General features: G+C 47.5%; 1 long non-coding RNA gene across 1 annotated transcript in view; it reads left to right on the top strand.

Annotated features, from left to right (window-relative positions):
- LOC146206170 (uncharacterized) overlaps positions 1-10,394 on the top strand; it is a 160,258-nt gene extending 149,864 nt beyond the window's left edge. Inside the window, exon 3 of the long non-coding RNA XR_014704370.1 lies at positions 10,091-10,394. This is a non-coding gene — a long non-coding RNA (uncharacterized LOC146206170). The remainder of the gene's footprint in view (positions 1-10,090) is intronic.
- The last annotated feature ends 12,445 nt before the right edge of the window (positions 10,395-22,839 follow it).

Below are 22,839 nucleotides of genomic sequence, written 5' to 3'. Positions count from 1 at the left end.
TCCTGGTTTTTAGTCAAAGAGTGTTTTGGATGGGCACTCTGCTACTATGGGGTAAAAGAGAGGAAAATAAATGGAGGTGGGATGATAATATAGACAATATGTTAAGATTGTTCGTTGGTCATGCTTTCCAAAACAATCAACAGCTGAAAAACAAAATTACAGACTGTATTCTGCACGACAAAGTAGGGAAAAAAATCCAGGAACATATTTTTTATAACTGTTAGTGTAACAAGCTATCGTAAATGGTACGTTAGGCAAGCAATTTGGCGAAATGGCGTCCAGATTTTTTTAATAGCAATCCTTATTGCCAACCGGAAAAAAAGCAGCCTGGAGAATACCTAGTTGATATGAACTCTGACAATGCGATAGCATAAAAACTTCGTTCTGAGCTGCCCTGCACGGCTGCATATGCGATGCATCACACCACGTACTGTCGTGACGCTGGGGTTAAGTCGACCCGGCCTTCACTTGGTAGCGTGCAGAGACTCGGGGTTGAAGAAGGATTGAATCTTCGAAGTTGGTAAAATATATACAAGCAGGTTTAATGGCACTTTGAGAAAACTTATTTGCATGATTATTTACATGAAAAAGAAGGGTATATTAACAAAATGGCAAGCGTAAAGAGTTCATAGCGAGAAGCGTCTTGGATGAGCCGTTTACCCAGGGCTCAGAGCGACATTTCGTGCTCTGCAGCGTCCTTAAAACCCCCTATGTCCAGCCCCTCTCTGAAGATGCTGACCAACCAAATCCAGGGCACGCCCCTCAGATATCGGCATCCAATTGAACACATCACTGCACTGATGGTCTGAAGCACTGACTGGCCCGGCATTGTTTCGTTGAGCCTGGTCACTTGTTGGCGGGAAAAGCTTGGGAACGGCGAGGAGGTACATTTCTATTCTTCAGCCAAGAATCGATAGGCTGGTTCCGGCAAGTGGATTTACTTCTCAGAAACCCAAGTGCACGCGCGCCGCATACGCTCCCAGCATTGTCCGTTTTCGACAATTGCAAATCTTTCCTGCATTCCCGGGAAATCATTTAATGGCCGTATGCGTCATGCTCCTTTCTTGTCCTGCACGTCAGCGGACGTGTCACTCTGTCGTCTCTTTTGGACAGTAGGCATTCCTCACTGGACGATAAGGCTTCTCGACGGGAAGGGTGAACAATTGAACCAAAGCACTTCCGGCTATTTCCCGCAGGGGGACATTTCTTTGTGTTTTTCTAGACGTTCTCTTGACAGGGTCAATTTGGCATTTGCAGGGTGTCCACAAAGCAAAACAGGCTTACAAAACAGGATTCCTGGAAACAGGCTCACTTAGAGCCATTGTACCAACACCACATATCCACAGCACTTATCCATGCCCACAGGCGAACAATAGAGCGCGCAAGTGCGGATGATGCACGGTCGTAACAGCCTCCTCCCCCGCCAGAAGAGTCTCGGAGGGCAGCAGTCGCAGCTGCTGCATGAAAGACGACTTAATGGCCTGCACATGAATGCTTGAAGCTCGCTGTTGCTTGTCGCGTTGTCTTGATTGTCGTAGGCCAAATTGCTCGAGCTGTCTGAAACTCAACCACATGTCGAAGCAAGCACTCGGCTCCCGTCTGAAGAGACCAGGTTAAAAGAAAACTGCCATTGTTGTTCGAGAAAAGCCCACTCTCAAGACGTTCAGGACCCACGTATTCCTAGAAAACCAAATGTGCTGCTTTACATAGTCACACATGTACAAGTGCACGAGAAAAAAAAAAAAAACTGATTATCAATTTGGATACATGGTGAGGAACACCTCGGACCGCTTAGAAAGAGCGGCTAAGCGCGTCCGCATTCCCATTTAACTTCCCCTTTTTGTATCTTATTTCAAAATTGTACTGCTGTAAAATCAAGCTCCACCTAAGAAGGCGACTGTTCTTCGATGTCGCAGTTTGCAGCCAAGCCAGGGGACAATGGTCCGTCTCTACGGTGAATTTGGCCCCTCCAAGATAGCACTGCAATTTTTGAATGGCCCATACAATGCAAGCGCACTCTTTCTCTGACGCGCAATAAGCCCTCTCTCTAGAACTCAGTTTTCTGCTCAGGTAGAGCACGGGGTGCTCATTACCGTCGTCATCTCTCTGGCAGAGAACAGCACCTAGCCCTCGATCACTGGCATCACACTGGACCGTGAATTCTCGGCCATAGTCTGGAGCTCGCAATACCGGACGGCTAATCAGCACAGCCTTCAGGTTTACGAAGGAGGCTTCCTTTTGTTCGTCCCAGACTACATTTGTCGGTTCTGTCTTGCGGAGAGCGTCGGTCAGAGGGCTAGCCAAAGCTGAATAGTTTGGGATGTAGTGATTGTAGTACCCAGTCAGACCCAGGAATGCTCGAATTTCCGTCTTCGTGCTCGGCCGCGGGTAGTCTGCTACCGCAGAAATCTTAATCTCGCTGGGTTTCCTGAAACCTTGACCTACATTGTGACCCAAGTAGTCCACGGTCGCCCTTGCCAGGCAACATTTCTCGGCCTTTACGGTTAGTCCAGCTTGACGCAAAAGGCTCAGTACAGCTCTTAGATGTACCATATGGTCCGCCCATGAGTCGGAAAAAACCGCAATGTCATCTAAATAAGGCACCGCTAATGTTTCACACCCCTTTAAAACCCTATCCATGAGTCGGGAAAAACAAAATGGAGCATTTTTGAGCCCGAAACTCATCATTGTTGGCTGGTAGCTGCCCGTCGGAGTGACGAAAGCCGCGTATCTGCTGGCGCGTTCAGTGAGCGGTACTTGCCAGTATCCTCGAGTAAGGTCCAGCGTAGTCACATATGCCGCTCTACTGACCTGTTCTACTCTCTCCTCAATATTCGGAATAGGATACACTTGATCCCTGGTGAGAGAATTTAGCTTTCGGTAGTCTACCACAGGCCTAGGGTCTTTACCTGGAGCTTCTACTAAGATCATAGGCGAAGCATAATCGCTTTCCGAGGGTTTTATTACTCCTAATTCCAGCATGCGAGTTACTTCCCTATCCAGAATTTCTATTTGCCTTGGAGAAAATCGGTAGCACCTTGATCGCACTGGCACGTCTGAAGTCAGCTCAATATCGTGCTCAGTCAAATCAGTCCTGCCTGGCCTGTCCACGAAGCAGGCCTCAAACTCTGTTATTATCTCGCCCAGATCGGACAGCTGGGATTTCTTTAGTTCTCCTCTCTGCTCTGTCTTTTTGAGAAGCTCCTGAGCGTTGCTTCCTTTTCCGCTGAGGCAAATCAAGTTATCCCCCATCTCCTCGGGAAGGTTCAACGTTAGATTTACCATGGTTTCCCTCTGCACATAAGGCTTCATAAGATTGCAATGATAAATGCGCACTTCTTTACGCCTACCGGGAATTTTCACTGCGTAGTTAGTGTTAGAAAGCTTTGCAACGACTTCAGCCGGTCCTTCCCACTGTACTTCGAGCTTATTCTGCCTTGAACTTCTCAGCAACATCACCTGGTCCCCGATACAAAACGTCCTTTGACGGGCTGACTTATCATAGTACACTTTGGAACGAGCCTGGGCTGACTTCATGCTGGCCTCAACGAGTTCCTTAGTGTTATGTAAGCGATTCAAGAGGTTCAGAATGAATTCTACTACTGTTGGGTCTTCTCCGCGCCCCTCCCAGGCTTCGCGCACCATTCGCAAAGGTGAGCGCAGTGACCTTCCGTACACCAACTCGGCTGGGCTAAATCCAGTGGATTCGTGCGGCACTGACCGCAAAGCGAAAAGCGCTGCAGGCAGGCAGGTATCCCATTCGCGCTTGTTTTCATAGCACAGTCCCCTCAAGACTCGTTTGAGAACAGAGTGCCATCTTTCTACGCTGTTGCTCTGCGGATGATGGATCGAGCTATGCACTACCTTAATGCCGCATCGCTCGAGAAATGAGGTGGTGAGGACACTCGTGAAAACGCTACCCTGATCACTTTGGACCTCGGAAGGGAATCCAACTCGTGCAAACACTGACAGCAGCGAATCCACTACACTCTCGGACGTCACCTCGCGCAGCGGAACAGCCTCTGGAAACTTTGTGGCTGGGCATAACATAGTGAGGATATAACGGTACCCTGACTCTGTCACAGGAAGTGGCCCAACTACATCTATTACTAACCGGTGAAACGGCTCGGTAATGATTGGTACTAACACCATCGGAGCTTTCCACTTATCTTGCGCCTTTCCAACCCGCTGGCACGTGTCGCATGACCGTACAAAATTTTCCGTGTCCTTAAAACATCCAGGCCAATAGTATTCTTGCAACAGCCTCTGCTTTGTTTTCTTTATTCCAAGGTGACATGACCACGAGCTGCCATGTGAAAGTCGCAGTAAGTCTCCGCGGTACCTTTGGGGAACGACTAATTGGTCCCGCTCTACTCCGCGCTTATCCTTGAATAAGCGATACAGCACTCCCTTTCTCATCTCAAAAGAAATATTCTTTGCTGTCTTAGTGGCGCGGTGGCGCTCCCTTATCTCCTGTATCTTGGGATCATTGGCTTGCTCCATAGCTAAGTCCTCTCGGGTTCCACTCAAAAGTCTCGTGAGATTACTAGACACTGGCGGCAAGAGGTTACTCTCAAGAACGTCCTCATTCCGCGTCTCATCAAGCTCACTTTCAAGTTGACTTATCTGAGATGCCTCGCTCTCAAAGTTTTCTGACCCGCTATCTTCCGCATCGACCACTGTTTTAACTGCCGTTTCTTCCGCTGTGGATTCTTCTGGAATGAGCAGTGTAGCTAGTTCTCGCGCCTTTGAACGTGTTAAGGCTTGCACAACTCTGTCTCCGAAAAGGATGCCCCTCTTTCGCAGTAGCATGTCCGATTTGTTGGAGAACAAATACGGATAGCACTTAGGAAGCTTTCCTGAAACGGCAGCCTCGGTTGTTAACTTGCCGAAAGGGCCCTCGATGACCACGTTCGCGATTGGCAAGCACACATTCTGTTCCTCCACTACCTGGCGGATCCATGCACACTGTCCTGTATAGTCGGAAGGCGACACATACGCCGGATGGACAACATCCATCGTTGCGGCCGAATCGCGCAGTACCTTGCAAGGCTTCCCGTTGACTACTAGGTCATGCAGGTAGGGTTCTAAAAGCTGCATATTTTCATCGCAGTCACTGACATACGAGAAAGCAATCTTTTCTTTCCGGCACTTGACGGCAATGTGACCCTGCTCATTACACCTAAAGCATGTGAGCGGCTTCCTAGCCTCAAGCTTATTCTTTGTGTTCTGCGCGTTGGTCACTTCCCCACTTTTCTCACTGCCGTCCTTTCTAGGGAATTTGCCTGAAGAAACCTTCATTTCTTCGTTTCCAACTCTAGCAAAGTGCCTTTCCTGACGGTTATTCACACTCAACTTGGGATTGCGGGGCCTATCCACTGCTGGGTTGCTGAATTGTCGGCGCGAAGCATACTCCTCAATAAGTTCGGCAGCTTCAGTTGCCGACTTAATGTCGCCTCGGTCCTGTAACCAATTTCTTTCTTTTTCTGGGAGGCAGTTATAAAACTGCTCCAAAAGAATTCGCTCGACTACAGCGTCCCTATCACTGTAGGAATCAGTGCTCTTTAGCCACTCGCCCAAATTGACTCTTAAATTATACAGGAATTCAGGGTAACTCTCGTCCCTGGACTTAGTAGCTTTCCGAAAACGTTGTCTGAACGCCTCGGCGCTAAGCCTATACTTTCTCAGAAGGCAAGCTTTGACCTTCTCGTAGTTGTCCGCGTCCTCCTTGCTTAGCCGCGCGACAACCTCCGCTGCCTCGCAGGGCAGAACCGTCAATAATCTCTGAGACCAAGTGTCTCGCTGGAAGGACAGTTTTTCGCAGGTTCGCTCAAAGTTAGCCAGATACAGACCGATATCCCCTGATATCACATATGGCTGCATGTACTTTGACATCTTGAAATCTGCCTCCTTGTTGAGACGAGGTACCGCTAGCTGGGGACAATCGCCCGACCTCTTGCTCAACTCTAGTTCTAATTTCCGGAGCTCAATGTCTAGCTTCTTTTCCTCTTTTTCCCTCTCACGTTCGCGCTCCCTTTCCTCTTTTTCCCTCTCAAGTTCACGCTCACGCCTCTTTTCCTCTTTTTCCCGCTCTTTCTGCTGTCTGAGCTGCTCCTCCTTTTTTTGGGCGATGAGGTTCCATGCTTCACTGAGCTCCTCATCATCGGCTCCCAAATCAGTGATTGCCTTTAAAATCAAGGGTTTTCGTGCCAAGCCACTTGTATCAATTCCCAATTCCTCACACAACAGCAACAGGTCCGGTTTCTGCAGCTTTTGTAGGTCCATGATCGCTCCGAGTGTCGGCTACTTCCAAAACAACTGTGCAAACTACCAAACCTAAAGGCGTTTCCACACTCTTTACCAGTTCTAAAATCTAACCCTGTTCTAGAAGCTGGTCCACATCAGAAGAAAAGCCAAGCACTCACCCACACATGCGATCGATGTTCCGAGCTGCCCTCTTGTTGGCCGATTGTTGCTCCTGCTTGTTGCTTGAGATGCCACCTCCGATCACCAGATGTTGTGGCTTGTAGATTCTGATCCACCTCGAATCACCAGATGTTGTAGCTTGTAGATCCAGATCCCAACGCTGGTCACCAGTTGTCGTGACGCTGGGGTTAAGTCGACCCGGCCTTCACTTGGTAGCGTGCAGAGACTCGGGGTTGAAGAAGGATTGAATCTTCGAAGTTGGTAAAATATATACAAGCAGGTTTAATGGCACTTTGAGAAAACTTATTTACATGATTATTTACATGAAAAAGAAGGGTATATTAACAAAATGGCAAGCGCAAAGAGTTCATAGCGAGAAGCGTCTTGGATGAGCCGTTTACCCAGGGCTCAGAGCGACATTTCGTGCTCTGCAGCGTCCTTAAAACCCCCTATGTCCAGCCCCTCTCTGAAGATGCTGACCAACCAAATCCAGGGCACGCCCCTCAGATATCGGCATCCAATCGAACACATCACTGCACTGATGGTCTGAAGCATTGACTGGCCCGGCATTGTTTCGTTGAGCCGGAAAAGCTTGGGAACGGCGAGGAGGTACATTTCTATTCTTCAGCCAAGAACCGATAGGCTGGTTCCGGCAAGTGGATTTACTTCTCAGAAACCCAAGTGCACGTGCGCGCCGCATGCGCTCCCAGCATTGTCCGTTTTCGACAATTGCAAATCTTTCCTGCATTCCCGGGAAATCATTTAATGGCCGTATGCGTCATGCTCCTTTCTTGTCCTGCACGTCAGCGGACGTGTCACTCTGTCGCCTCCTTTGGACAATAGGCATTCCTCACTGGACGATAAGGCTTCTCGACGGGAAGGGTGAACAATTGAACCAAAGCACTTCCGGCTATTTCCTGCAGGGGGACATTTCTTTGTGTTTTTCTAGACGTTTTCTTGACAGGGTCAATTTGGCATTTGCAGGGTGTCCACAAAGCAAAACAGGCTTACAAAACAGGATTCCTTTAAACAGGCTCACTTAGAGCCATTGTACCAACACCACATATCCACAGCACTTATCCATGCCCACAGGCGAACAATAGAGCGCGCAAGTGCGGATGATGCACGGTCGTAACAGTACCTTCTAAAATAATCAAAACCTTTCATTTTCCGTCATTTGGTCTCTGCTTTCTCTGCAAGATAAGGTAATTGACTTCCCTCCACTTGACCACTAGCTATCCGTGGCAGGTGGCGGGCCAAACCTGGATCTTCCGTCCACCAGCCTTGGCAAGCGACAGGGTTATTCCTGAATCCCATGGCAGCCCCTTCTGTCTCTCCCTCTTCTCACCGACAGGAGAGGGACATTTCTCTCTCTCCATTTTGCCACCCACTAAGCGCGGATATATCGCAGATAATGGGCCGTTGTTCAGTAGCGCACCCCTCATGCGGCCGCCAGGGGCAGTACGATTGGCGGGACATGGTTACCGAGAATTTGTGCAGAAATTTTTTCCTAGTTATTTCTCTGACCCAAGTTACCGAAATTCTAGTGGAAATTAAGAAGAAGAAATGGACATGGGCAGGACATGTAGTGCGAAGAGAGGATAACCGATGGTCGCTGAGGGTAACAAACTGGATTCCAAGGGAAGGAAAGCGTAGCAGGGGGCGGCAGAAAGTTAGGTGGGCGGATGAGATTAAGAAGTTCGCAGGGGTCAAGTGGATGCAGCTAGCACAGAACCGGGTTAAGTGGAGAAATATGGGAGAGGCCTTCGCCCTGCAGTGGGTATAATCAGGCTGATTATGATGATGATGATGATTATTATTTCCTAGTACTGGGTTGGCTTATTTTGCAAATAGTAGTTGAGTGCAGGACTGGTCTCGCCTAGCCTGTGCAGAGACGCCTGGGTCATCTGTGAACATATCTTGACTCAGTAATTCCTCCCCCCCCCCCTCATCCCCTGTTAAACGTTTAAACCATGACAATGACAACGTGAAGCTGGCGAATCTGGTCGTGTTTTCTCTGTTGAGGCAAGCTGAAGGAGGCGGGGACAATACAATGTGTCCCTTCCGAAGGCCTAGAAGATGCTAGCACTGCACGTAATTATTGTGCAGCAGTTCGTCGCGTCGATGAAGCGAGGGACGTCGTTTCCTGGAAAAGCATGTGCAGCGAAGTCCTCCCAAAGTTTCCCGTGGAATCTTGGGAAAATGGCGGCCGAGGAGGCTTCGCGCATGCGCAGTAGCGCTACTTGAAAAAGGTCTTTTCTTGACAGGTCGCTCTTGCCATCTGCCAGAAGATGTGTATGACACTGCTGGAATTTCGTACTAATGGGACTCTTATACTATCGCATAAGGGTACGAAATTTTGGGTGATGTCCAAGGGTGGGCTTGAATGACTAGTCTCGGCAACACTGAAAACTTACTGTTACATTGGCTATGCATTTAAAAAATGTACACAGGTACTCATTTGCTGCAAAATATCTTGCGAGGTCATAATAGGATATTATACACTTACAAAGCCTTACCAAACTAATGAGCAGATCATTCTCTTACAACTCACCAGGGAATAGAAAGGAATTGTAGAATCTTGACAGGCAGATGTTTTGTTTATTAATTTATTTTGAAATATTGTCAATCCCTTTCGGGATCATTACCGGAGCAAAGCTTACAGGTATAATTTCAGTGTCTAAGGTTTGAATTTTTGAAAATGCATTCGGTGAACTGACTGCCAATTCTACATCTGGAAGTACATTAAAACATTCAAGAACGTATGCACTGCGTTTCGAACGACCAAATCTCGTATGGGATTTGCGTACCTCAAACCTGCGCTGGTTACGCAAAACGCGACGAGCAGCATAGATAATATTGAACGATAGTCCAAAATGTTTTATGGAAGTTGTTTGAAAAAAAAAAAGTAATTTGAAAGAAAGAAGCTTTGCCGTCCGGAGAGGTCACCCGATGACGAGATGACAGAGTGTAATGGATGGCAGCATCTTGTGTAAAAAATTTCTCATGGCGTTTTTTTTTTTTTTTTCAACAGAGAGAACAGAAGCTGAATACTGGGATTTCTTATCTCTCTCACACCGTGGACAAGTGCATGCACTATAGTTGTGTACTAGTAATGGAGGCAAAATTTCTAAATGACATACAGCCTAAGTTGCTCTCCCCAGTCTGATGCAGATGTCTGCCGAACGGATGGTAATAATAACACTAAAAATTATTGGAGATGTGATGGCTAACTGCCTGTGCTGGTACTTGGGATCTGGGTTGCGTGGTGAGCCGGGAGCCACCGACCTCTCTCCAATTTTGCCTGCTGTGCACCTTTTGTCCGAAAATCGGATGCGAAGAAGGGTCACTGAACCACACCTTGAAATGCGGGGACGACGTGCTATACTTTGTCTCACAAGATACCTGCAGCACTGCGAAAGGCAGAGGCGCCCTTGCAATTGTGCTCCTAGTGCTTCTCGCCCCTGCGCACTATACCAGACCCCGGCCAATTTGGGGATTTGGGGGAAGGGGGGGGGGGGGGGGGCGAAAGGCGCATAGGAGCACAATTGCCTATTGTAGTGCGCGTGATCCTGATTGGACCGGGATGCCTTTGCCTTTCGCAGTGCTGCAAACATCTTGCGAGACGAAGTATAATGACGGCTCATAGCATCCTTTATACTAGGAGGCTATGGACGGCTACGCGGATGCTGTTGCGAGGATGGCGACGGTGCTGAGAACGGGAAGAAAAGACCCGAGGTGACAAGGAAAGCCGCAGAAGGAGGGCGGGGCACAGAGGAACGAGAGACGCCCTAAAGGAGGTCGACCCAGCCTCGCCTCCCGAGGGACGACAGTCCTGCCGGCGCCGTATTTGAGCTCGCTGTGTAAACTGTCATCATCAGCGCTGTCTGCAGCTATGGTCATCATCTCCCATCTCAAGCACCGGATCACCGCAGCGGCGTCCAGACGCAGCCTCAAGACCGTCGGGTGAGCGGGGGCATCCAGCTCTGATTAAATCTGTTACTGCCCTATTTTGTGTCTGATTCCTTCTCTCTACCCCGAAAAGATCCATATAACCGGGACATATCACAATGGTGGCAGCGGTATTTTTGGGTCTGGTATTGCTCTTAATCAGATCCCTTTGCCACGGAGAGTAGGGAGGATATACAGCATTCGGTCGACTGGCTAAATAAACTGGCATTGAAATGAACGCAAAAGCTAAAGATCAGGTCATGGCGAATGGGTAGAGTGTACTAGCGTTTAGCCGTTTGATCCCTGTTTGATGGTACCGGGCCTGTTCGCGAATTTCTGAATACCGTAGAGCAAGTTGTCAGCATCGCTTTGCTGTATCTCTGTAAGTGAAAGATGGCAGGCGTCGCCAAAGAGTTTGTGTGGCATGATGCAGCGACCAGCGAGGCGACATTTTCCAAGTTCAGATAGGTTATGATCACGAGGTTTGACAGAGAGCCGTTGAGATTGCGCATCCAGCGGTCTATGGGTGCCCGACAGATGCCTAGCTAAGACGTCCAATCCTTCGCGACGCGAGTACAGAAGCTAGCGCAGGCAACAATGGCCGACTTACTTGACGAAAAGGACGAGGAAAACAAAATAAAGGAAGAATTGCTGCATGATCAATGAGATCGTAATTTGTGAATGGGCTGAGGGACAGTGTGCGCCTGTTTGTCATGTCACGTGATCCGTCGACGTTTGACGATGCGGTCGCCTGCGCTGTCAACGAGGAAGCGAACGAACTCATCAGCGGCGGCATGTCTGGGGTAACAGTTGTCGACAGAGAAGAGAGCTTGTCTCGCAAAGAGATAGAGGAAACAACGATTAGAGAACATTGAGACGTTGCTCACTGCACCTCAGTCATAGAGTACTTCATATGGGCTGCGTTGTTCACGTAGGGCATGCCTCGCGTGTGGCCGAACTGGTCACTTTTCTCACGGTGCAGTTACGAGCTCAGAAATGGGCGAAATGCGAGAGCCCGTGTAAACTATCATTTCAGCTTCACCTCCGTTTATGCGGCACATTACTATCGGACTAGTTTCCTCCGAGTACTGTACTACTGTAAGAGGATCTCCAAAGATAGCTGTTCCCTTGTTCTGTAATGTCTTTATCTTCCCATCTACAGCGGATCTACTCACCGAAACCCCCGTTGCTCTTCTTTAGCCCCTTCCGACCCGCAGTCAGAGGGGCGACCTACTCGTTTTTTTTTTTGTTTTTTTTTTTTTTTTTTTTTTTGGAACGGACTGTTCCTTGGGGTGTGCACGCTCAGTGAGCGTGCATACTCCCAATTGTGCTCTGTCACGGACGATTATCGGGCAGAACTGGCGTTGCGACTGCAGCTGTCTCACGAGGTGGCGAAGAAAGCTTTGGCTTCGCCTCCACGGTCCGGAAAGCGAGACATGACATTAAAGCCGCGGAAGCAGAGCTCACGGCAGGAGATCGGGTCTTGCTCAAAGTTGAGCACGTTGAAAGGGGGCTGTCACATAAACTGGCGGCAAAATGGAAGGGCCCCTACCGCATCGTGGAAAAACTATGCCCCGCAACATTTCGTGTTAGGCATCCGACTTTCACCGTGCAGGCGAACAGACTGAAGCGCTACCAAGAAAGGGTCCCTCAAAGTGATTCAGTGCAGGACAGAATCGAAGTTTGCACACGGAGCACACCGGCTCAGAACAGTTGCAATGACTGCAATGGCTCAATCCTACCTGCGGCGACCAGCTCTATAGACCTCGAAATCGCTCACGGCATTCTGACACATGCTGAACATTTACCGCCGCAAAATGCTGTAGACGGTGATAATCAACCTAGCAGCACTGCTGAGGGTGACGTAGATAATTCACAGGCCACAGGGTCGCAGGCACTGGAAGAGAACAGTGACGAAAATTCTGCACTGCCGACAGAGCCAGGCCGTGAGCTGATTGCGCATTCCAATATGTGGGTATGTACAATCCTGGGTCTTCATTAATAACGCTGTGAGCCTGCTACTCAAGTTTCATCCATGTATACAAAACATAGTATGATACCCTTTTCTGAACACTGTTCAGTTGTCTAAGCTTTATTCTTGTACTCATGTGTTTAGTTTTACTTGTACGAATGGTATGAACTCCGTTTAATCTTATGTATATCAACCTGTATGATACCATTTTCAGACCTTTTTTAGAATGTGTATCCGCTGCAATGCTTTGCTAAAGGGAAGAAAATGTACAGGCATTTTTGTTCATTGTAAAATAGTCGCCAGTTGATTGTCAACAGATGTTAGGGAGCTGGATGACCTCGCTGTTGTGTGTGGAATGTGGACTTCTCGTGCGGGCGGTGATGCGGTTGGACTCATTGTTATGTACTTTCGTGGCAGTGCGCATACAGCTCAAGATCAACGACGTGTGGACACAAGAATTGATGTGGCGGTGCACAGACTTCGAAAAAAAAAAAAAAACTATGCTGAGCGAATGTGATGGCTAACTACCTGTGCGGGAACTTGGGGTCCGGGTTGTGCGGTGAGCCGGGAGCTACCGACCTCTCCACAATTTTGCCTGCTCGTGTCGCCTTTTATCCGAAAACCGGATGCGAAGAAGGGTCGCTGAACGACACGCTGAAATGCGGGGATGACGTGCTAATAACGGCTCATAGCCTCCTTTATACTAGGAGGCTATGAACGGCTACACGGAAGCTGTTGCGAGGATGGCGACAGTTCTGAGAACGGGAAGAAAGGACCCGAGGTGACAATTAAGGAAAGCCGCAGAAGGAGGGCGGGGCAGAGAGGAACGAGAGACGCGCTAAGGAGGTCGACCCAGCCGGGCCTCCCTGAGGGACGTTTGTGCTTGAAAATATGAAGATGGCTCGCTTGTCCTGCCGGCGCCGTATTTGAGCTCGCCATGTAAACCGTCATCATCAGCGCTGTCTGCAGCTATGGTCATCATCTCCCAGCTCAAGCATCGGATCACCGCAGTGGCGTCCAGACGCAGCCTCAAGACCTACGGGGGAGCGGTGGCATCCAGCTCTGATTAAATCTGCTACTGCATGGCCCTATTTCGTGTGTGATTCCTGCTCTCCACCCCGAAAAGAGCCCTATAATGGGGACATCACAGAGACACTTAAGCCCCGCCTTTAAAGGTGTGATATGATAGCGTAGCGTATACCACTCGCTATAGCTAAGTCGTATAAACGTGCCTGCATAGCCTAGGAGTATAGCGGGCCTAATTCTTATTCCACCTTCCCACCTCCAGTGAGCAACTCGAGTTGGCAACTCTTCCCAAATTTGTAACGTAACGTGGTCTCGTTAAGTCGCACAAACCATCGAATAATCAGCGTCCGACCATGTCACCTGCCAGCTGCCACTTATTGCCAGAGGCTTCATCCCGACATAACGGCTTTTAGAGCGGAGCACGGAAGCTTCCACTTAGCCGAAAAGCAGTTGTCTGCCAGTTTGTGAGCTCCCTCTTATCTTGAAGGCCAAATCAGTATGGCCGCGACTGCATTTCGGTCCCGCGGCGGCGCGAACAGATCTGCTGCGCTGACCACTGCAAGAGCAATACGCCATCGCCGCATTTCCCTCTTTTAAACACGGTATTTGATACACCGAAACAATGTTCTGTGCCCAGTCTTTGTCAAACGTTTAGAGCACAGAGGGTCTGCTTCTCAGTCGTGTAGTGGCACTCCTTCAACACTCGTGGAAGTCCTTCCCAGCGGAGAGGGTAGGACAAATATCCTCTTTCCTTCGGGAGATTTGGAACACGCATGACGGTGGGGCTCGGGAGTAAACCCCTTAGGCTCTAAACTTTTGACAAAGATTGTACATCATTTCAAAGCAACAACCACTAAGAAGAGTGGCAAGGCTGAATATGCCACCAAGAAAGAGTGTGCAACTCCGATACGAAGTCCCTTTGATTGCGTTGTTCTTTCTGAAGATAAAGAATCTTTTGGCCGAAATGTAATTTCGTCGGTATGTCGGTATATGTGCTGTGTAGTCCGATGAGAAATAACATTTCTAGATGCTTTTCGACTTATGAAAACGCTGTAGGACATTATGTACTGTGGGAAATCAAATAAATTGTTTCTTCAATGTCCGCTCATCCCCAAACAATGTTGCATATTTACAGTCAAGCAATACTCACTTCTTTCCGGCACGTCATCAAGGCAGTAGTTAATAATTAACACAAAAACTTCCCTTTTCCGAAGCCATGTCGTTACACGCAAGTTCTCTGTGTGCAGCACGTAAAATATATTCTTAAAATGTCGGTTTCGCCGTACACAATAATAATAATAATAATAATAATAATAATAATAATAATAATAATAATAATAATAATAATAATAATAATAATAATAATAATAATAATAATAATAATAATAATAATAATAATAATAATAATAATAATTATAATTATAATAATAATAATAATAATTATTATTATTATTATTATTATTATTATTATTATTATTATTATTATTATTATTATTATTATTATTATTATTATTATTATTATTATTATTGTGTACGGCGAAACCGACATTTTACAAACCCATACATAGGCACCATGTTCAGGCAACCCAGAATATAGAGAACAGTGAATTGGTGGAGGGAAGAGGAGTAAAATGGAGTCTTTGTATAAGATTTTCGGGACACTGAAAATAAAATTCAAACGAACAAAAAAATTCGATCGACGCTTAAGCTTCGCAATAAGAGCAAACACGATAGCGTGCGTTAACTCGCTTCATCTACTTTTAGCTACGACAGACTACGACGGGCTACGCCACAATGATTAGTCACTTTCATTTTTTCGTTAGTTTTGACGGAATACGACACTACGACTCGCTACTTTCAATTTTTTAGCTACGACGGACTACGGCGCGGTGACTAAGCCCTTTTTAATGATTTTGTTTTTATAATTTTGTTTTTCATTATTACTTTTATTCTTAACCTTTTCTGAGTTTATTTATTAATTATTTTTAATTGTCAGTAATTAATCAATCAGTAATGACTTTCGTATTAACCACCAATTCATTACCTAACACTTAACGATCAATTACGGTCTCCATTTTTCCTGCCATTTCCCCGACATTTCCGACAACTCCCAGCACTTGAGCCGAAGGTACGGCGACAGCTTTTCGAAACGGATGGGAGCGACAATGCAGTCCATGTGTGGTTATGCAGGTTCTCCACGGTTGCTGGAGCCATCGTTCAACTAAAAACTATCAGCAAATGAGTAAACACAGTGAACGTCTCTTGAGTCCTTAGAAAGCGTGCTAGAAGGAACACGCATACCCCAACAAATTGTCCAGGGGCTGTTAGTCAAGGGTTGCTTGTAAATATAGTTTCAGTTATTGAACAATAAAAAATACCGTCTTGAGTGAACACAAGAAGATGCATAAAAGGCACCAAATTTCGGTCGTTTTGCTTGATCTGCAAGCAACCGGTGCGTTGCAAACAAATAAATAAACCAATAAATGCTCACTGTTTGTGCGCTTATCTAGAATGAGTAGTCTTCTTGCCACAATAATTTCAGCGCAATCTAGCCAGAAACTCACCTGAAACATTTGACGTTAAAGCTGCGTTTTCTAAGACCGGCCGTTAGGTTGAATTTGAGGCATAGAATTGCCGTTATGAAAGTCCAGCTTCATTTGTTTGCCGTGGCTCTCTACTTTTGTCAGGTCCATACGAGAGAACAAGCGCCTATAGCAAACTGAAAGAAAGTGGTAGTGATAAAACTTTCAGTGTGCGTTCCGCCAGGTGAGGAAAATGAAATTCACGGCGTTTCATTGCGAGATGCCGCTGCATGCATAAACGCAGTCCATTAGTTGCAGCCTTTACTCGAGGCAGGAGCGGGAGAAACAGAAATATTTTGCAACGCTTTATTTTTTATACGCCGCTTTGGCAGGTGAGACTGCTGTTATCAATATTATTAATATTTCATTGAATATTTTATCTTTGCAATATTACACAGTCACCTCACAATAAAACAAAAACTGTGTTCCAGGAAGTTGGACTTATCTCTACCGTATCCAACGACAACAGAAGCCTTTGATGAACAATATGAGAGGCATTTTGCGCGTTTTTTGTTGAATATAGGGACGAACACAGCGCTGTGTTCGTCCCTAGTCTTCCTTCTTCTTTCCTTTGGCCACGTGCCTTTGCGCCGATAACTATGTCCTTAAATATAGAATATCAACTAGCCCAACAACTAACTGTATTATTGAATACCTAGGTGCCGTCATTTATTATATATTCCATTGAAAACAGCTGAAAAGGTCAAATAACAATTCTCGTGGCATCCGCGTAGGATACCCAAGAACCGCACATAAAATATCGCAGGTTCATGTGACGTGCATGCTTACTGATTACGTCAACTGCTATCACGAGCAAAGTCACAGCTGGAGCCCGAAAGCTGGCAGCTGGCGGTACAAGACACGCTGCTCTACGTTCGCGCGTCTGCAGGGAAGTCAGCGTTATATTTGTTGCTACAGCTGCCGAGTTACGCTCAAAACCATTTCGTGAGAATTTTTTCTGGCACCAACGATTTCAGGGTTATGCACGCATAAGTATGGATAAACACAAGTATAAGCGTTTGCATGATAAACATTCACAGGCCATAAACGAGCACTATCAGGGACACCGGAACGTTTAATTCGGGCTTGATTCGCTGGTTGTCGTCGGAGCGCTGCACCTACGACGGCAAGAGCGAGGATCGAGGATCGCGAGGCATGCCGAGATGTATCGAGGTCTAATAGCGCGCTCTTGGCGACTTTGGGTCGAGTACCGAAATGGACTTCTGGCAACAATTATGTCGCTTCCGAATGCGTTTTTGCGCAGGCTTACAATGGCTGGCATCAGCGAGACCTCAGTGAACAACAGGTTTGGCCAGTTGAGAAATCCCGCTATTGCATTTGTCGAGTATGGCACACCACCTCACGCTATCCATACTTAGAGCCTTCGGCTGAACTGAGATGAACGCTTGTAGTCCATGTTATTGAGCTCCTTGTTGCTGAACAAAATGACATCCGTGTTGCTGAACAGGTTTAACTCCATGCTGCTGAACAGGAGGAGCTCCTTGTTGCTGACAGGGCGAGCTCCTGTCACTGAACAGGATAAGTTCCTTGCTGCTGAACAGGGTTGAGCACCTTGGTGTTGAACTGGAAGAGCACCTCGGTGCTGAACGTGATGAGTGCCTTATTCAAGAAGTGGTGGTAGGTCACGTTATTTTTATCCTCGCTGTGCAGGTAGAGCTCGGGCAGGTCCTTTGCGCAACGGCGTTGCCGTTCCTCGATCAGAGCAATCATGTCACTGAAGGTGGGATCGATGCTATGCTCTTGATGACTACCCTACTACCGCAGCATGTCCGCGAGGTATTTTTTCGCCACCTTGATGGTGCTGGGGCCAGGAAGCTTGCTGAACTTCATCTTCCAGTGGTACCTGTCGTTGGCAGCCGCTTTCCAACTAAAAAAGACGGAAGGGTAATCTTGTTCTTCCGTTACTGGACTTAACGATGGTTGTTACAAACTCCTTGAAACAGGGTAACTTGTACAATGAAGGCCTGTTATGAAAAACGTTGGCACGCGAGTAAATCTGCTCTTGGCCCGAAGTCATTGTTGGTCTACTGTTATGCGGCGCATTCAGGTCGTCCAGAGACTACTAAGAGTCGTCTTCTTTATCGTATAGGAGACTATCGATTTTGACGTTGGTGATCTCTGCGTTCTTCTAGATCTTCTTGCCGAGGGCTTCGCGCACGTTGAGGATCCCGACCTTGAGGAAGAACACATCGTACTGGGGGCCCATTACCAGGAGACCCGATATGATCTAAATGCCGGTGACAGTGAGCGTGCAATTAGCAGAGTTCCTGGCGCCGAAGTCAGTGATGTCATTCAGCTTTTGGTTCCTTTTCAGTTTGGAGCTCTTTCTGAACAAGCATTTCTAGTCGAGCTGAGCCTTGAAGTTCACAAAGGATGCGGCAGGCTACACTACACCAAACTCACGCCTTGTGGCGAACATCATAGCGGAATGAGTCAATCTCTCTTTTAATTGCGAGGTTAAAAGAGTTGCTGGCCTTGTTCTAGGTCGTTTTGCCGACTTCGTCTTTATTCTGGGCGCTTTCCAGGGAGCTCTGGAAATTTGCGACGACATAGTAAACACCATTTGTGCAGTTCACCTCTCGGCGCGCTCAAAGCCACAGCTACATGCCAGCTTAGCAAGCCACTCACCCCAAGCGGTTTAGCGGCTTAGTGCTGATGTTCCCTAAACAGCTGGGCGCTGCCTTGGTAACGTTTCACCGGTGACCTTTTGCCTGGCAAGTACACGGTCACTCTATTCATGCACCCGGTCACGTCCTAAGCCTTGTGGGGTAGCAGCGCACTACGCCGGTACTCAACTTCTCTGTCTTGAATTTGGCTCGTTCAGGATGGAATATGAAGGCTAATAATTCATCCTCACCGAGTCCCGCCCGGAGATTGGGTTCAATGGCCTTTTGCATTCTACTTACCTTCTGGAATATATTTGGCTGTGAGAAGGTCTTCAAGCGAACATTGGCTCTGGAGTTGCGAAGCCTGCATGGTTCCGAAACCATGTATACCATTGAGAATATCTTTCCGTTCGTCGTGCTCAGAAGATACAAGCCGACAAGCGAATATGAGGGACATAACGGACATTATCTCGACGAAATGCTCTCCCAACTAGTTGCCCTGGTCGTCGTTCCATACAGAGATATAGTTTGGCTCAAGGAGGATGCCAGTCCTTATAGGTAGTCCACATTATTATCCCGCTGCTTGTTTTCGGATTCGTCAATTGGTCAGGACCTCAGCGGAGATCTTCAGCAGATCAGGAATAAAGGTGACGCTTTTGATCTTCATGGTGCTGTCACCGTTTTCTTCTTCATGTTCGTGCACCCTGAACATTTGAGTAGCCGTATCTGTGAAAACGACGGGACGGAGTCGTGCGCTCTGCAGTCGGTGCTGGCTCGAATATTAAGGCGAAAGCCTTTAATGTCTCATCGTTGTCAGCAGGAGCTGCCGGCAGAGGGTGTCGCACTTTCGAGGAAGATAGTTGAAAATAAATAAATAAACTTTGTCTCCACCGCGAATCGAATCTCCATCCCTTGGATCCTCAGCCGAGCGCTTTATCAACTGCGCCACGCCCCGGATCGTGAAACGTTCATCCATGTCTACCGTGAGGACAACGGGATTCCGCGAGTGACAGATACTGCGCCTTTAATTTCCCGTAAACGAATTATAGAACGCCGGTGAGCTTTGATGCGTTCAATGGAATGCTGCTTGTGTTCGACAAGGGACGCGCCATGTACCGTCACGACTGATCATGACGTCACCAGGCCATTCGTGCATAGACGAAGCTGACCCCGCCGGGCGTCCGATCCAGACGTCTGTGCGGCGCCTTTCATTTGGTCCTTCCTCGAACGCTGCACCGCACAGCCAACAGAAGCACACCCAGATGACTAGGAGGCGTTAGTACAGCAGGCATCAGCGGCATTTTAAATCGTTTTACAGGATAAGAAAGGCGCAGTATATCTCGTAATTTTCCGCGGACACATGTACCACGCCGTAAAGGAAGGGAGGAAGGTGGGAGTGAAAGAAGAGAGAGAGAGATAGAGGTACCGTAGTGGAGGGCTTCTATCCACCGCGCTATAATGGCTTTCGCCTCATCGCACTTTAGTGGTCCAAAGTGCCCTCTAAAAGTTTTTGGTAGATGCAGTCTGCTGGCAAGTTTTTGCTCTCAAGAGACACAGCTGCTTCCCCGCCTGGGTGGTGCAGTGGTAAGACGCCCGACTACTGCCCGGAGTTCCCGGGTTCGAACCCGACCACGGCGGCTGCGTTTCGATGGAGGCGAAACGAAGTGGCGTCCGTGTGCTGTGCGATGTCAGCGCACGTTAAAGATCCCCAGGTGGTCGAAATTACTCCGTAGCCCTCCACTACGGCTCCCCTTTCTGTCTTTCCACTTTCACTTCCCCCTTCATCCCTTCCCTTACGGCGCGGTTCAGATGTCCACATAGCAAGTGTGACAGATACTGCGCTTTTCCCTTCCTGTGAACCAATTATTATTATTATTATTATTATTATTATTATTATTATTATTATTATTATTATTATTATTATTATTATTATTATTATTATTATTATTATTATTATTATTTATTATTATTATTATTAGACACAGCTGCGCGTCTCTTGTACCAGTTGTTGAATTTTCTTGCATCGAGCGAAGGCTCGTTGCGACCATATCCAATGTGAATGGCACACATGTCGCTGAAAGCGCGCCGACGCCCTTTGGTCGCGGTACTGTCGTGCCTTCACGAACCGCCGAAATTCCGCTCGATAAAGCGAGTCTGCTCCTTTTCGGCCGGTAGAGTCAGCTGTGAGCCTTGTGCGTGCGCTGCTGTCTTCGTCTTATAAGGTGGCAGCTGCGTGTTTCGTGCGTCATATATGACGCATGAAACACACAGCTGCCACCTGCTGGCACCGTGCTTAGAGTTTTTCGGGACCAGCAAAACTTGAGTATCTACCTCCGACGGGATATTGAAAGCGTCGTGTACATTGCTAAACGCCGTGGTGAACACTTGCAAACATGGCTACACGCGCGCTCTTAGATGGCTCAGATTCTTACGCGAGTTGGCAAAGCGCGATAGCGTCACATGATTTCGGCGTTTTCTTTTTTCTTCCTATCACCTCGAAGAAAGTTCATTCAGTGCATTTCTCAAATTTATGCTTCACACAACACGATACGCAGCTTGCTCGCGCAAAGCATTTCTTCTGTACCTCATTATGCTGAAAATTGTGTCAAGGTGAGGTACAGGGTCGTCCACTCTTAGTTTAAACACGACTGCTCTCTTCAAAGCGCCGTTGCGTCTGACGCGGCCGCGCATTGAAGTTGGTGTGCAGTCTATGCGCATGACCGCCTCCATGGGCCCGTATTCCGAGTTTGCTTCGTTATCGTAAGTGTCGCTATCTCCCGACCTCGAGTCATCTGATTGGTGGCAACGCCGGAACATGATGTTGCCACCTCTTCCGGTTCCGGAGTTTCGACCAATCAGATGACTCGAGGTCACGTGAGATAGCGACACTGCGATAACGTCGCAAACTCTGAATACGGGGCCGTGTCGGACGCAATGGCGCTTTGAAGACAGCGACCGTGTGTTCAAACTAAAAGTGAACTACCCTGTACACTGTTAAAAATAGAAACAGACGTCTTAGTGGAAGTGGCATGTACTCAAGAGCACACAGATTAGTAGGTTTTATTTACTCCCGTTCTTTGTGTTTCTTATATATATATATATATATATATATATATATATATATATATATATATATATATATGTATATATGTGTGTGTGTGTGTGTATGTAAAATTCACTCCCCTACACGAGGGACGAATATTAGGAGTATAAGGGAATATTTTTTTTTTCTACCAACCACACAGATATGGAACGCAAACAAGGCGACATGTTAATGCATCCACATCCAGGCTGATTCCTTACAGTCATGCCAGCGCCTAAAACAGGTTGGAGATGCCAGGGCAGCCGTCGACCCATCTTGGGTAACTGCGCTGCTCTCATGCAGACATGGCAGTAATTGAAGGACTGCCAGTAAATTACTGTTATTTAATTACTTTCCCGGCAATTTTAATATAATTGCTGGTCCGGTAATTTGGTAATGTAACGAATTACTTTAGGGCAGTAATTTTGCAGCAGGAGTACTTAGTTCTTTTCGTAAATACTTTTTTTAAAATGCACAGGTGCTGCTTGTGTAGGCTAGACTTTTTGCGCCTGTTATGTCGCCTAGAATGCATGAACGACATGCGGCAATCCCGGGCCAGCATAAAGGATCGTCGAAGAACTGAGCATGATTGGGAGTCTGAGTCCGCCTGCCTCCTTTGTAGTCGGGTCACTTACTGCGAGCATCATTATGTGTAGTCGGAAGAATTTCCCTAGCAGCAAAATGTAAAGCGCCGAGTGGCCGCGGCACCGAAGATGCAGGTGGCACAAGATGGAGTTTGAAACCAATCAGGAGCATGCAGTGGCACTAAATGTCGGCTAAGGACGGCCTGGTTACACTGGCTGCCACTGGGAGGTGTGTGTGTGTGTGTGTGTGTGTGTGTGTGTGTGTGTGTGTGTGTGTGTGTGTGTGTGTGTGTGTGTGTGTGTGTGTGTGTGTGTGTGTGTGTGTGTGTGTGTGTGTGTGTGTGTGTGGAGGGAGGGAGGGAGGGAGGGAGGGAGGGAGGGAGGGGGATTGTCAACGATTTCTTGGACAACTGAAGCTATAAACTACTTGCTTCGCGGAGCTTTGGAGACGCCTCGTGGTCAGCAGGACGCTGGGTTCGCTGCTCGTTCAGTACGTTTTGAGCACAATGAAGCAACAAAAATTCGAACATGTTTTTGTTTTCATTATTTTGTTGCCGTTGTTTATCTCTGTAACGGCGCTTGCTAGAGA

The sequence above is a fragment of the Amblyomma maculatum genome, chromosome 1, assembly GCF_055883805.1.
Source record: "Amblyomma maculatum isolate TAMU_Amacu chromosome 1, ASM5588380v1, whole genome shotgun sequence".
Taxonomy (NCBI): Eukaryota; Metazoa; Arthropoda; class Arachnida; order Ixodida; family Ixodidae; genus Amblyomma; species Amblyomma maculatum.
The sequence above is the reverse complement of the archived record's forward strand: the minus strand, read 5'-3'. Positions and strand labels throughout refer to the sequence as shown.